The following is a 15461-nucleotide window of genomic DNA, read 5'->3' on the forward strand; positions in this document are numbered from 1 at the left end:
ATACTTATTTGTTGAGTGACTGTCTGAGGATTTATGTTACTTAGGCTTGACAAGACATCACCAGAAGGCAGCCTAAAAAGTTAATGTTTTTTTTAAAACCACATCAATTCACAAAGACTATCTAGGATGGAGAAGTTTTCACTTGTAATTGTGAATTAGAGATTTGAGAGTTGGAAGAGAATCTTAAAGGTCATCAAGCCCAACCTTCTCCATTTAAAAATGAAGAAAATGAGAACTAGAAAAGTTAAATCATTTGCTCAGGGTCATACAAGTAACAAGTAGCAGAGTTAGAGCTCAAACTAGGTCCCTAGAATCCAAATCCATTTTTCATCACTGCTGAAGAAATTCAAATATTCTCAGTTCTCTTAAACTTTGTCCTCCAAACCCTCACTGAGATTATAGGAGCCTAACTTTCAGAACTGAAAAGGATCTTAGAGACAATCTAGAGCAGCGATCCTCAGACTTTTTATTCTCAAGACTCCTTTACATTGTTAAAAATTGCTGGGAACCCCAGAGAGGTTTTCAGTAAGTTCTAGCTCTTGATATTACTGCGTAGAGAATAAAATGAAAATCGTTTTGACCTCATGGACTCCCTTAAAGGACCTCAGGGACCTTTTCCCATCCCTGCATCACACTTTGATAACTGCTGATCTCATTTTATTAGGAAAGAAACAAAGAGCAGTTCTTGATAGCATAGCTTTGCAGAGAGAGTGCCAGGCTGCATTGATTATTCACTCTGAGGTCTTTGCAGTCATGAAATTGTAGATCTAGTCCAAAGAAGAGTAAAATGGTTTAAGAATTCCTTAATTCCAGGATTCCTCACCCCACTGCTCTTGGGCTTATAAATGGAGACTGAGAAGAGACCTCAAATACCATCAAGTCAAACTGGCTCATTTTAGAAAAAAAAAAGGGAAATGAGGTACAAAATAGTTAGCTGACTTGCCTAGAGTCACATAATAGAGGTCTAGGGTAGAAATTGAACCCCTGTCTCTCTCTGACTCAAAGTCTACTACATCATGTTGCTTTTAAATATGCTGCAGAAGTCAGAATGAAGATCAAAACATACACTATTTCAATTTGGTTTATTATTGTTTTTCTCTTGGGATTTTGGTTTTATAGGAGTATTTTCTCATGACAATGACCAATATGGAAATGTTTTACAAAATCATACATGTGTAACCCACATCAAATTGCTTACCATATCCAGGCCAGAAAGAGAAGGGAGATCATTTGGATCTCATAATTTCAGAAAATATATGGTGAAAATTATTCTTCTATGAAATTAGGAAAATAAAATATTGAAATTATATTTATTTATACACACTATATTGCCACCTGAAACTCTTCAGATTTCTTGTTTCATTTTCCATGAGTTCCCAGAAGAAATAATAGCTTAGTGATTATTTGGGCCAGTTCCTTAAATGACCCAAATCCTTAGTTCTACTTTCAGATTAATTCTCTTTTCTATGCTCCCTGGAGGTCAGAGCTTACCTCTAGAACCAACAGTTATAATATCCACATCTACTCCTATTCATCCTCCACCTCTCTTTAATAGGAGAAAAGGGAACTCTTAGAAAAGTTCCAGGAGGCTCCTCTGTAAAGGAAGGGAGGAAGAGGGAGAGGGAAAAAGGAATAGGCCCTGCCTTACATAGGAGTATTCCTGAAGGGTATGCAGATTCCCCACAACATTAGAAAAGGAAAGAATCCGGGAGGATTCTCCACCACAGGCTTTGTGCCTTCCCTGCACCAACACCAGAGATAGAATGGCCCCAGCTTTTCAGGCACTAACCAATTGGAAGCCAGGCAGAGCCCTGTTTCAGAGGGAGGCCAGCTTGGCTTTGCCCAAGTCCTGGAGAACTAGCAAAGAGAGATTTCTATGTTCTAACCATCCCCCTAGGATACATGCCTTCACTCTCCTTAGTGAAAAGGGGACAACTAATTTCTCTTTCATTTGAAAATATGTGTTTCCACCAGGAGACATTTTTTATTTGCTTGAAGCTCCCATTTTTACGGCTAGAATTGTTGCCAAAGCCAGAAGATACAGAATTGGGGGCATCTTGCCAACATTCAACTGTTATTTAGCATCTGCTCTGTCAGGGTTGTTGGAAAGGATACAGGAGGTGGCAGAAGATGGAGGATGATAACTCTAGACCTGGAAGGGTCCTCAGAGAGTATCTAGTACAAACTCCTCATTTTATAGATGAAAAAAACAAGGCAGAAATGAATTATGTGAAGTTATAGAAGTAATAAACATCAGAGGAAAGATCTGGGCCCAGGTTTGGTATTCTTTTCTCTAGAAATATTTCCCGACTCTGAACTTGCCCTTCAAGTGTGTGGGAGGAAAATAGTCCTATTCGTCAAAAGTGTAGCCAACAGTATGAAAGTGATTGGTGAGGTCCTTGTAGGTATAATCAGGGACCAGATCATCGCATTAAATTATGTGATTCTGGCTAGAATTGTATATTATTAGCATATCCTGAGTCTGAGGGGATGGCCTCATGCCCTCTGCTCTCCCCTGTTCGACCCCCTCCAAGCTCCAGGGTTCTATGAATCCTGCCTGGGGCATTCAGTGCTCACAAGATTATTTCACTGTCATCAACCAATCAATCAAGAAGCAAGTGGCAGACCCTGAGAATAAAAGGACAAATCAAGCACTGTTTATATTTCAACCTCTAAACTTCCCTGCACTTGCGTCTTTATCGATAAAATGGACACAGTAATGATGATGATGATGATGATGATGATACTCTTCCTACCTCAAAAAGTTGAGTGGAAGTGCTTTATATACCTTAAGGGATAGGGATAAAGGCGAGGACTGGTCAGGGATTTCACTGGCATGGGGACCCCCCCAGGGGGGGGGAAGTCCCTCCACCACCGTAGTTTGGCAGTTTATCATGCTTGACCAGTGAGAGGTTAAGAAACTTGTCCAGGGAGACCCAGTGTCAGAGATGGGTCAGCAGCCCAAACCTTATTGGTTGCAAGGCCAGTTTTCTCTACCACTTCTCCCTTTAGAGTCAGAGGTATTCCTTTCCTTTGCTACTCATTGCCACAAAGAGGCACTGTGCCACCGTTTTACATTTGCCTCTGTTGGTGCCAAGCCAAGAAAAATGAGATTTTTCATCAAGGTGAGGAGGTAGATGGCTTTTTTTTTTCCAATGTGAAAAGGAAGATGTTCCCCAGGGTCTACACCCATCCTTCTAATGGCACACCAAAACAGGGTTTGGGGGAAAAAATGGTTTCTGAATCTCTCTCACCTTTGAAGTGTAGGCACAGTGTGAGAGCCAGAAATTCCCTGGTGATTCCAACAACCCTCAGTTTTCCTCTCTTAAATCTCACAGAGATTCAAAGGTTCAAACCTGGTGAAGATTCCCCTCAGACTAAGCTCCCAAAAGGTCAGTAAAGGAATTGATTCCTCTTGTCTTATTGTGGCTCTGGAGTGTTTCAGCGACTTAATCTTCATCAGCAAAGAGAACAGCTCACGGTGTTTAAGAAAGTGGATGAATAAAATTATTTCTCAGCTTCTTTGCATAGATTTGAATACAAAAGGTCAACACGAAGCTGAAATTCTAATTTTGTGTGTGACTCTGGTGTCTCCCTTAGGACGAGGAGGATGGGGGGGGGCATATGCTACAAACTGGAAGCATTGTGGGTGCAGTGAAAATCACAAGGCAAGGACTGCAATATCAGATTTAGTACTGACTAGTTACACGATCTTGCTTAAGTCACTTAACAGCTACTATCTTCCACTTCTCAGCTTTAAAATGAGAAGGTTGTTGCAGGAATTAGGTTTAGAACAGTACTTTTGTGTATCATATACCACAATCAATTCGAGATGTATTTTTTTATTCTATCATGTTTGACTCTCCATGACCCCGTTTAATGGAGTTTTCTTGGCAAAGATACTGGAATAGTTTGCCATTTCTTTCTCCAGTACATTAACACAAACTGAGGTTAAAGGATTTCCCTACTTTTCTGACTTGGAACGGAGGGTATTATTTCTAAGACAGAAGGTAACACATACACAAGGGACAGAGGCAATCACAAAAGACTGAAAAGCTTTGGCATGCACAAAATCAACGTCAATAAGATAAGAGGGAAATCTACAGATGAGTGGAAAAAAATCTTTTTATTAAATATCTATATCAAAGGTCTTATGTCCAAGATAAATAAGCAGCTGAGTCAATTATACAAGACCAAGACTCATATTTCAGTGCATAAGTGGACAAAGATTTTGAAAACCAAAGTTTTAGGAAAATTGCAAACTATAAATATCCATGTGAAAGATTTTTCTAAATCATTAATGATAAAAGAAACGTTCAACAATGCTGAGGCTTCAAAAGGTGACAAAAGAAGGAAGAATAAACTTTTTTATAGCATCTACTATATGCCAAGTAGTTTACTAAACACTTTTAAAATATTTTATTTTAGACTATAATAAAAGGAGGTAGACATTATTTTTTTTCCATTTTACAGAGGATAAAGCTGAGGCAAACAGCAGATGAAAGGCTTGCCCAATGGTACACAGCTAGTACCACAAAAAAAGACTAGAACAACAAATGCTCAGTTATGGACAGGCTGGTGCATCAATAACCTGTTAGCAGAATTGTGTATCAGTCTATACATTACAGAAAGAAGTTTGGAGTTTTGTTAAGAAAGTAACCATTTCCATAATCTTTAACCCAGTGATCCAATGTTAAACATTTCCCTAAGGATATAAAGGACACTCATGTATGTGTGTATATATATATACGTTGGTTGTCTCTTGAACCGAGGATAACGATTGTCTTTGTGCGTTTTTGTGCACAAAGACAATTGTGCATGAAGATTTAAGTGGAAAAGTTGATGCACAGAGACAGTCCCACTCTCTCGGCGTTGGAAGCCTGGGTCCAGTGGCACGAAAAGTCGTTACACCTAGAGACTTCCTCAGCTGCATTGGATGGCCGTGTTGTCTTTTGTGCTCCAACATGCCCTGAGCACTCCACAGTGCTTTGCTGCATCGCCATCTCAGCCGTTGAACCTTCTCATTGGTTTCTTCTGCCTGTTCCGCCGAAACAGTCTTCACATGCTGGGTGAGCAAAGCCCTGGTTCACCAGGGGCCGACGACGACCCGATGGCTACCCTCACACGGTTTAGCCGGCCTGTCGAAGCCGTTGTCCGGGGTGTGGCCGCTGCCACATGCTAGCAGCTACTAGGAGCCACAAGTGAGAGCTGGGTGTCAGGTGAGGGTCAGAGGCTGGAGAGCTAGCCTAGAAGGGCACGATAAGCCCTCCATACCAGAGATATTACCCCTCCCTGAGCACCCCATACACCCGATATACATACACATATATATATATGTCTTATTCCACAATATTATGAATATGGAAATTTGTTTTTCATGGTGGCACTTGTGTTACCTATATCAAATTGATTATCATCTCAAAGAAGGGGGAGAGGAGGGAAAGGGAGAAATTTTGGAATTCAAAATATTAGAAAACAAAAGTTTTAAATTATTTTTACATATAATTGGGAAAAATAAAATATTATTGAATTTTAAAAGAATAATAATAAATAAGATAATATTTTATATAGTAGCAAAGAACTGGAAACAAAATCTATGCCCATAAATTGGGGGATGACTAAAAAAAAAGATAATGTAATTGAATATTACTGAGCCATGAGAAATGATGAATATGAATAATAAATAGAAACATGAGAAGACATATAAACTGAAGCAAAATAAAGAAGAAAACAAGGAAAAAATATACAAGGCTACAACAATGCAATCAGAAAGAACAACAAAAAAAGGAATGTTGTGATCATTTTAATGATCAACCTTGACCCCTAAAAGAGAAAGAAAATGTACCACTCTCTCTTCTTTGTATACATGGGTGGCTATGGATTAAGAACTTTGGTATATTTTTGCTGAATTGATTTTAACAAATTCTTAAAACTGGAAATCGTCATACTACATCCTTTAGGAAGATGGCAACAGTTTAGTAATTAATGGAATCAATAGAGTATACAAAAACTTGTTCTTCCCTTACCATTCTAATTCCAACTCAGAATCTCCAATTTTTGTGGCCTTCCCACAGGAAAAACCAACATTACAAAACATTTTAATGGGGCATTTGTCATGGCAGACACTTAGGAGAGTGGCATGGTTTGTTCCCTCAAGAACTCAATTGTATTTTTAAAAGTATGAAATTATTTTATAGTTAGTAAACACTTTTATACAGGATGCCAAAAAAACCTGAAGGGGACCGTAGCATATTTGAAACCAAAAATTTAGATAAAGAACATTGTTTCAATGAAGTGCCACTTGGGGATTTTTAATCCTTTGCTTTTCCTTCCAATTATTTGCATAAGAAACCAAAAAGAACCTTAATAGAAGCTGGAAAAGGGCTCAGATCCAGATAACTCTAAGCTATTTGCTGAAATGATTGGGAAGGGGTGAAAGAGTAAAACCACATGTAAGTAGGAGTTACAAGGACTTTCTAATCCTGAATCACAAATAGACTTGGGACAAAATTTGTGGCCTTGGTAAGCAGAAAGAAGGATGTTTCAAATCCAAAAATGCCTCGAAGTGCTACTTAGTTGTCTGTTTGTTCTATTTTTCAAAAACAAAAACAAAACTCTAGAAACAATATTGTATTTGTTTGGATACCTTTTGGAATTATGTAAATCAGAGAACTTGAAAAACTAAGGCTCCCAAATAGAAGTAAAAATAGCAGTTATAAAGAAATTCTGAGGATTTTGAAGAATCTTCTTAATTGTAAATAATGGGCCAACACTCACTTTAGCATTATCATATACTTCTGCCATTTCATTATGAAAAGTAATTCTCATAAAACCAATTGAAAAGATGGCAGATATATTAAAACCCTTAAATGTGATTTTTTGGAAAAAGACTAATATTGCTTATCTAATTGTTATATTATAGTATGGTAGAAAAAAAGATGACTATTAAAGGAGTCATTTCATTTTTTCTTTTACTTCTAGTGTCAATCAAAGCTTTCTGTGCCATCTAAAATGGATCTACTACATAGTATATTTCAAAAAGGTATCTGCTCTCCTATATTTTGAGTCATTGGATTTTAGAACATTTGAAAACCACCCAAAGGCTGAGCAATTTGAGCAAACTGAATGAGAATTTTTCCAAACAACCTAAAAACATTGAAAAATCTATTCAAAGAAGTTTTCTTCTTTTGAGATAACTCACATAACATCATGCAAAACATCACATAATTTGAGAGATTGGAGTGATCAAAAAGATATTCTGCAACCCAAAGCTTACCACAAGTATTTTTTTGACTTGATCATCAATTCTTCAGAAGCTAAGACCTTTCCTTCTCAGATTACCTTGATTTATCCTCTATATCTCCTTTATGATTTAGTGATTTTTATGTTAACTTCCCCACTGGAATCTAAACTCTGACATTAGTTACTGGTTTTGCCTTTCGCTGTATCGCCAGCCCTGTGATTGGTTTATTGTTTGGTTGTTGTTTTTCATACTCAAAGAGGACCAAAAGGATAACACTTGTGATGTCTTTTGACTCATGCATAAATTGGATTTGAGTGAGGGAGAGAGGTGAAAAGTTGTCAATGTCTGACATGTATAAGTGCTTAACAGATATTTGACAACTGAATGAACCCAGATCTCTTCCTTCCAAGCCATCACTCTAGTCAGCATACCACCATACATTCTCAAGCTCAGTTCCTCTACCTTTGCATTAATTAGGCAGTCAGATCACATCCCTATAGCTACACAGTGTATGAAATTTCCTCTGCATTACTCTTTGAGAATTCACTTAATAATAGAGGATTATGTGATCTATTTTTGAAAACCTATCCATGGAAGTGTATATGTATTTAAAGCAACATAGCAATCATTCTTGCTTTTTTTGTAATGTAGCAGTAATAAAATCATGATAACTTTATAATAAAGTTCATCAATATTTATTTATGAAAATGTTATTTCAATAAATTAATCAAATAAAGTCTTTGGAGATAGAATTAAGTTGATCTTCTAAAGAAATGATAATAGAACTGAAGAATTTTAATTAATTTACCGGGACACAATACAATTTAACTTGACATTTCTCCAATAGAAAGTGGTACTTATTATTTTTTGTCTATGAGCTATTTTATAGTTTGGTCTTCATGCAAAGCCAGCTGTTAGTCCATAGAAAGAAAACGACATAGTAATAGGCTCGTGCCCAGAGCAGCAAACAAGTTATCTGCATGAATCATCTTAATGAATACTGGGATTTGTACATGATACTCTTGTGTGTCTCCCTTGGAAGCTACGCTTACATAATCAGAATAGCACTTAGATGAAAACAACACAATGAACCTGTTGGAAGAAGAAATAGATGAAGCCAATAACCTTATTTTTTATGTCACTTAGTGCACACTTCTGATCCAGTACTTGAAAATCTGTCAATCACCAGTCCGTGACCAATATTCTTTGTGATTTTTCAAAGGCAAGAGGAATTTATCTTTCCTTTACATAATGAGAATCTGATCCTGCATGGCTGCAAAAGGCTGGATGGTGACATCCTAAAATTCCATCAGGTAGAGCAGTTAGGTGATTCAGTAGATTGAGAGCCAAACCTAGACATGGGAAGTCCTGGGTTCAAATATGGCTTCAAGTCACTTCTTAGTGATGTGACCCTGGGCAAGTCACTTAACCCCCATTGCCTAACCCTTAGAGTTTTTCTGCTTTGGAACCAATGCACAGAATTGATTCTAAGATGGAAGGTGAGGGTGTTTTTTTATTCCATTAGAAGAGAATTAGGCTAGGAAATAAGCATAAAAATTATATTAGTGACCAGATAGTTACAAGTTCAAAGCTGAAAGGAAATTTAGAGGCCATCTAGCCTAACCATCTCATTTTAAAGATGATAAAATAGAGATCTACACTCAAGTGACTTGCCTAGGTTTTTCAGAGAGGATGTAACAGAGTTGGGATTTGAACCAAGGTCTTCTGACTTCATTTCTTTCACTTTTTTCCTCTGTTTCACAGTTGACTAACTGTAGGTATCCTCCAAGGTTCTCTCTAGGAGTCTCTTTTCTTTGCCCTTTACTCTGTCTCACATGGAGAATTCATCAGCTCCCATATATTTCATTATCTTTTCTTTGCAGATGATTTCAAGACCATAATTAATCTGTCTCTTACACTCTGGTTTCATATCACCCACTGCCTTGGACCTCTTAAACTGGCTGTGCTATAGTCATCTTAACCCTGGGATATCCAATCCAATCCAGAACTCATTTTCTTCCGTTCTCCCCCAACTTTCTCTTCCTCCCAGTTTCCCTAATACTTTTAGGAGTACCAATTCCTTTCAGTCACCTAGGCTCACAACTAGTATCATCTTCATTTCCTTTCTCACACTCTTTTTACATATTCAATTCATTTTATCATTTTTACTTTCAAACTATCTCTAGTTTAGCCATCCGTTTGGTACAGCCTCTCATCACCTCACACATGGACTAAGTTTTCTGGTTTGATATCCCTTTTTGAAGTCTCTCTTCTCTTTCATCCATCCTGAATAGACATTCAGTTGTCAAAATGATTTTCCTAAAGCACATGTCTTTCCCCAAACTCTTTAAACTCTAGTGGCTTTCTAAAATATCCCAAACTAAATATAACATCTTCTGTTTGGCATTCAAAGTCCTTCATAACATGCTTCCTTTCTTTCTTTGTCTTTCTTTTTTCTTTTTCCTTTTCTATCTCTTTCTCTTTCTTTTTATGTTTAATACCTATTCTATAAACAGTAACATTAACTTTATTGATGTATTGTTTTTTCTTCTATTATACACAATATTTAATCTCCCAACTTTGTGCATGGGGAACTAGATTATGTTCTATAAGTAGAGTACCCTCCCTGCTCAATTCCACCTCTTAGGTTTTTTTAGCCTTTTTTCAAGACTCAGTTCAGGGGCAGCTAGTGACTCAAAGGATTCAAAGCCTAGCCTGGAGATAGAAAGTACTGGGTTCAAATCTGTCCTCGTACACTTTTTAGCTGTGTAAACCTGGGCAAGTCACTTAACCTCCATTGCCTAGCCCTTACAGATCTTCTGCCTTGGAACCAATATACAGCATTGATTCTAAGAAAGAAAGTGTTATTTTTTAAGACAGCTCAAATCTCACCTTCTTGTAATAAGCTTTTCCTTCTCCCTACCCCACACTAGTGACTTCCAAAATTACTTAACTTTAGACTGTTTGTATCCTGGGTGTAAAGTTATTTGAATAGTTTCTCCCCAATTTTCATAGGAGCTCTTTGAGAGATTGCTATTGCTATTGCCTTTTTTTGTATCTCTAATTCCTATCACATAGAAGGCACCTAATAGATGCTTTTTGATTGGTTGTTGATTAAATTCTGGCTATAATATTGGATTTGTTGCAATTTCCATGATTTGAATCCATGCCTCAAATTGGATAGAAGCTGTTTCCTCAAGATAGTTTCATATTTCCAAAATGTGGCCAACTGTTTGGAACCATCAGCAAAATGATGGCTTGTTTTCATGGTAATAACTGAGCACAAGATAAAATTATGAAGTCATCAGAATGAAAGATAAATACCACTGCAGACCTATTCATCTGTTTAAAATCTTCTTGTTCTGTTCATTGAAAAGTGACTCTGAAATTAGTGCTTTGATTTACATTTTCTTTGGCAAAGACATGACAATATTCCACAAAAAACCCTCAGTTTTAGCTCCTCAGTCCCAATATAATATAGTTCTATAATTGAAGTGATGGTCATTTTCTATGTGGTCAGGTGGTCACTTTAATTGCTTCCCCCCATTTCATCTTGTTTCATAGAGTACTAAAACAAAAAAAAAACTCTATAATTTTCCCTAAAGAAAAGCTGTAATACTTCAGAAAGTAACCTGATCCTGTTATAATCTTATATTACTGTATAATTTGAGATACAGGTTCAAATCATGAAACAGGTAAAAAATTCAAAATTATAGCCTGAAGTCAAGTTAGTCAACAATTATTGCTTTAATACACTGACTTAAGAACTAGGAATACAAAAAGATGCACCCTTCTAAGGGCAACTAGTGGATACTATCTAGCTGTGTGACCCTGGGAAAGTTACTTACTGCACCACCACCCCCATTGCCTAGCTATTACTGCTCTTCTGCCTTAGAACCAACACTTAGTATTGATTCTAAGACAGAAGTTAAAGGTTTAAAAAACTGAACTCTTCTCTCAAAGAGCTCATATTCTTATGGGAGAAACAACATATAAATAATATATGCTCTATATGTGTTTAGATAGCATATGTTTCATATAATACGTAGATACATTATATATGCATATATATTTTTTCATTCTTGTATTTCTTCCTTTTTCCCTCTAAATCTATAATCCTATCATCTCTATAAGGGTCTCATAGAATGAGGAACTCAAAAGAAAAATAGAAAAAATCCCGGACATGGCAGGTATCTTCTCAATACCCTACCTATAAGTGGTCATTCAGCTTGCTTCAGCTGCACATATATTAAAATTAGAATAATACCCCGAAGACTAACATGGCTCCTGGGCCAGGATGACATGCACATTTGTGAACCATTCCATTGTTTTAAAAATCCAGCAATGAAGAAGTCACTATTTCTCAAGGCAGCTGGTCCACCTTGAGGTAGACATAATGATTATGACATTTTCCCTTACGTTGAGCTTTATTCTCTTTGACATTTCTCTCCATTACTTCTAACTTTTTGGTAAAGTAGCATGTCTAATCTTTGTGCATGTGACAATCCTTTAAATATATGGATGGGAAAAGTAAAATGGCATTCTCTCACCTAAGATCCCCCTTCTCCAGGTTAAATATTTCCAGTCCCTTCAACTGATCCTTTCTGTTTGTCTCTCTGTGTCTTTCTGTCTCTGTCTCTCTGTCACTCTCTATCCTGGCTAGACATGTTATCAATCACTCAATATTTATTAAGCACCTACTATATTTTAGGGACTATGATTAAAAAAAGCAGCAGGAGATAGCACTTGCCCTCAAGAATCTCACCTTCTAATGATAATTAGACAAAAGTAAAAATTATCTTTCCCAACACATTAGTTGTTTGTTTGTTTGCTTTTTTATTTTCCAGGGCCTTTTAATATAGCTACCCACCTATTTGGGAAAGTAGAAAGGGATTTTAGAATGAGAAATCTAGCTAGGGGTGGGAAGGAGTTGTCTTTAGAGTGGGTACTGATTAGGTATAGACTAACTATTAGAAATGAAATAGGAAGGCATAAAAAGTTTCCAGCACAAATAGAGCAAGATTTCTAAGAGAGTAGGGAGATTCTGTGACAAGGAAGTAAGGTTAAAAAATAGACAAGCATAAAAATATTGGGCCAACTAACCAGGAGTGGGTCTGCCAAAAACAACAACAACAACAACAACAACAACAATAACAATAACAATAACAACAACCTCTCTTAAACTAAGTCTGAATCTTCATTAAAAAAAGAAAGAAAAAACAGGAAGTTTTTACCTCCAACCAGGAAACAGACTTTTGTGGGGTCTATGGCTGAAATAAAACCTATTTGCACTTAAAGAGCAGAGCAAAATTCATTCTTCTCATGAGGACTCAAAAAGAAACCAGAAACTGAAAACAAAGAGAAGTTCCATAATAGCATATCCAGAGCCTATCAATAGTCAAGAATGACTCCATGGGTTTTGTATTGTCTAGAAGACACTGCACATTGTACTAGCAGGGATCGAGATCCAAAGTTTGACAGGTAACTGAGAGGGAGGGAACAGATAAAGAGAAACACCACTTCCCTCCCAGGCAGAGCTGTCCCAAAGAAAATGGAGGTGGATCTCTGACCAGAGCTGAAGGGTAAGAGAAAATCCCCTTCAGTCTCTGTTACTATTCTCTTCTTTAGCTGATTAGTACATTGAAGAAGATGCTTGGTTTCTCAGTAAGTTAAAAAATCTATTTATTAGGGGATAGGTTTTGGTATAGTAGGTTAGGGAAGAGGGAACAGGAAGTCCCTAATCTATTTTTCCACCTAAAGTTTCTTCAGGGGTTGAAGTTCAGGTCCAGGGACTAAGTCGCAGAAGACCTTAGGATCTTTGTGTAGTCAGGTTGATGTATTTTCTTCTGATGGATAGGCTCTTGTCTTCCCCCAAGAAAAAAAGTCTCTATCCAACAATTATAAAGACAGATGGTTAGTCTGGATCTCGTCAGTTCAATGAGGGATTTGTAGCCAGATGAGCTCGATGAGATTTTCTCCTTTCCTCCTCAGTTCAGAAGGAAAAAAAAACAACAACTCTATCCCCAACTGTTCACCTCCTTTTCTTAGCTGGAGATTCCATTTCCATCCCCCATTGGCAGCTAAAGTTCTATCTCCTTTTAGCATGAGATTTCACTACAAAATCCAGTCCTTGTACTTCCTTCAGCATCTCTCTCTCTTCCACATCTAATGGAGACCAGGTATATGAAGATGCATACCTGTCCAGGAAAGACCATTCTCCCAGAAAAGAGAGTTGCATTCAGGCTTGACATGAGCAGTAAAACCACATCATTGGTACCAAAGGATCTGAGGCATGTTGCCCATTCATGCATTTGTCCTAGTCACATCTTGTTTTTCCTACACGTATGCCCCTCTATCCATACCTTCTGTGTGTTCATTCTGCCCAATAATGGTGTGTGTATAAATGGGTGCTCAGTTTATAGGGGAAATATTTTATTCCTACCTTTATTATTATGCTATTTAACTTCATTCCTTAATTTTGATCTTTTTGTGCCTTTGTTATTGTATTTCAGTCATGCCCAACTCTTTGTGAACCCATTTTATGGTTTTCTTGGCAAAGATACTAAAGCAATTAGATATTCCCTTCTGAAGCTCATTTTACAAATGGAGTACTGAGGCAAACAAGGTTAAGTGACTTGCCCAAGGTCACACAAGTATCTGAGACCAGATTTTAACTGATGAAGATCAATCTTCCTGACTCCTAGGCTGGTATTTATTATATTTACTGAATCGCCTAGTTGCCCTCTGTTGAGTCTGCTAGTTAACTAATAAAGACAAAAACATCAATGAGGATTCATAAGCTATATGGTCGTGGGTAGATGTGGACTCATAAAAGACTTTAAACTCAAAGTAATGCAGCCTTGTATGAAGGACGTGATCAAAGTTTGGGGTTTTCAGGTACAACAAAGGATAAGTGGTTTGCCTTAGTATGCCTAAGTCAATACTGATGAATAGGACAGGCAGATGACCAAGTTCCTAAAAGCTTTTATGAAATTCTTATTCTGCTGATTCCCAAGTACATTATAGAAGGTTCCAATCAAACTGACTCATCATACTTTTCTTCTTCTAGTTCTCCTCAACTAAGATCATTGTTGGGTTCAGCGATAAAAGATCAATTCTTTACAAATTTGTGAAAATGAAATAAATCCCATGAGAAACATGACCTTCCCTCCAAAAAAGTAGTCAACATAATAGCAAAAAGATGACTTAGTTTTGTAGCCAGAAAATCTGGATTCAAATTTCTGGCTCTACCAATTACTAAATTTTTCCCCAGAGCAAGTGTTGTGTTTCTTTTCCACCTTTTCTAAGGCTCAATTTAATAACAAGTAAAATGAGGGGGTTGGGCTGCATGAGTTCTAAGTTCTCTTCTAGTATTAAATTATATGATCTTATCATTTACAATTCTAGAAAAATCTCTTTGAGACTCTGAGTCTCAAAGGTTCTTTAGATGTGATCAGGTCACAGGCATCTCTCTCTTCTCTGAATCTCTGTTCATTCCTTGCTGAGATATTATAACCCACACACTTGTGAGAAGCTCTGCAAATTTGACATTCACCAATTGACAGCCTCTTCATCAGTCAGAGTAGCTTTTTGTAGCTGATCTAATCATCCTTCTTTCCTCCTGTTTTAACAAAGACAATGAGGTCATCCATGTACAAGAACATGTAGTTTATGTCTCCAACTACTTTCTCATAAATTATTGAAAAGTAGCAGGGGCTTTTCAGCTGCCTTTGATGCACAAAATAAAAAGGTTTGAATTTGGACAGGTGAGAGCTGTTTTCAGCCAAATTGCATAGTGGATAGAGTCCCAGACCTGTAATTAGGAAGACTCATCTTCCTGAGTTCAAATCTGGCCTCAAACACTTATTAACTGTAAGAAATACCTGGGCAAAAGTTATTTAAATCTGTGTTCCTCATTTTACTCATCTGTAAAAGAGAAGGAAATTGCAAACCACTCCAATATCTTTGCAAAAACAAACAATTGTAGTCACAAAGAATCAGATGTGACTAAAATATCTGAACAATAAAAATCTTCTTTGTCTTCTTTTGCAATACAAATATGATGCTATCCACAGCATAAGTCCAATCCTGAAAGTCTACCCAACAGATAGTCCAGGACATTCTACCAATGGTATCATTTTATCAAACTTTAGTTTAGTTTAATTTAGTCCCCTGAATTTGTATTTTTCTAAGTAAAATAGTCTACTGTTTCCTCTCC

General features: G+C 37.1%; 1 non-coding gene across 1 annotated transcript; it reads left to right on the top strand.

Moving 5' to 3' along the window:
* Positions 1–11472: 11472 nt before the first annotated feature.
* Positions 11473–11575, top strand: LOC130456058 (U6 spliceosomal RNA). Its single transcript, XR_008914332.1, has one exon. It is a non-coding gene; the product is annotated as a U6 spliceosomal RNA (small nuclear RNA).
* Positions 11576–15461: the final 3886 nt, after the last annotated feature.

Source organism: Monodelphis domestica, chromosome 8 (genome assembly GCF_027887165.1).
Source record: "Monodelphis domestica isolate mMonDom1 chromosome 8, mMonDom1.pri, whole genome shotgun sequence".
NCBI lineage: Eukaryota > Metazoa > Chordata > Mammalia > Didelphimorphia > Didelphidae > Monodelphis > Monodelphis domestica.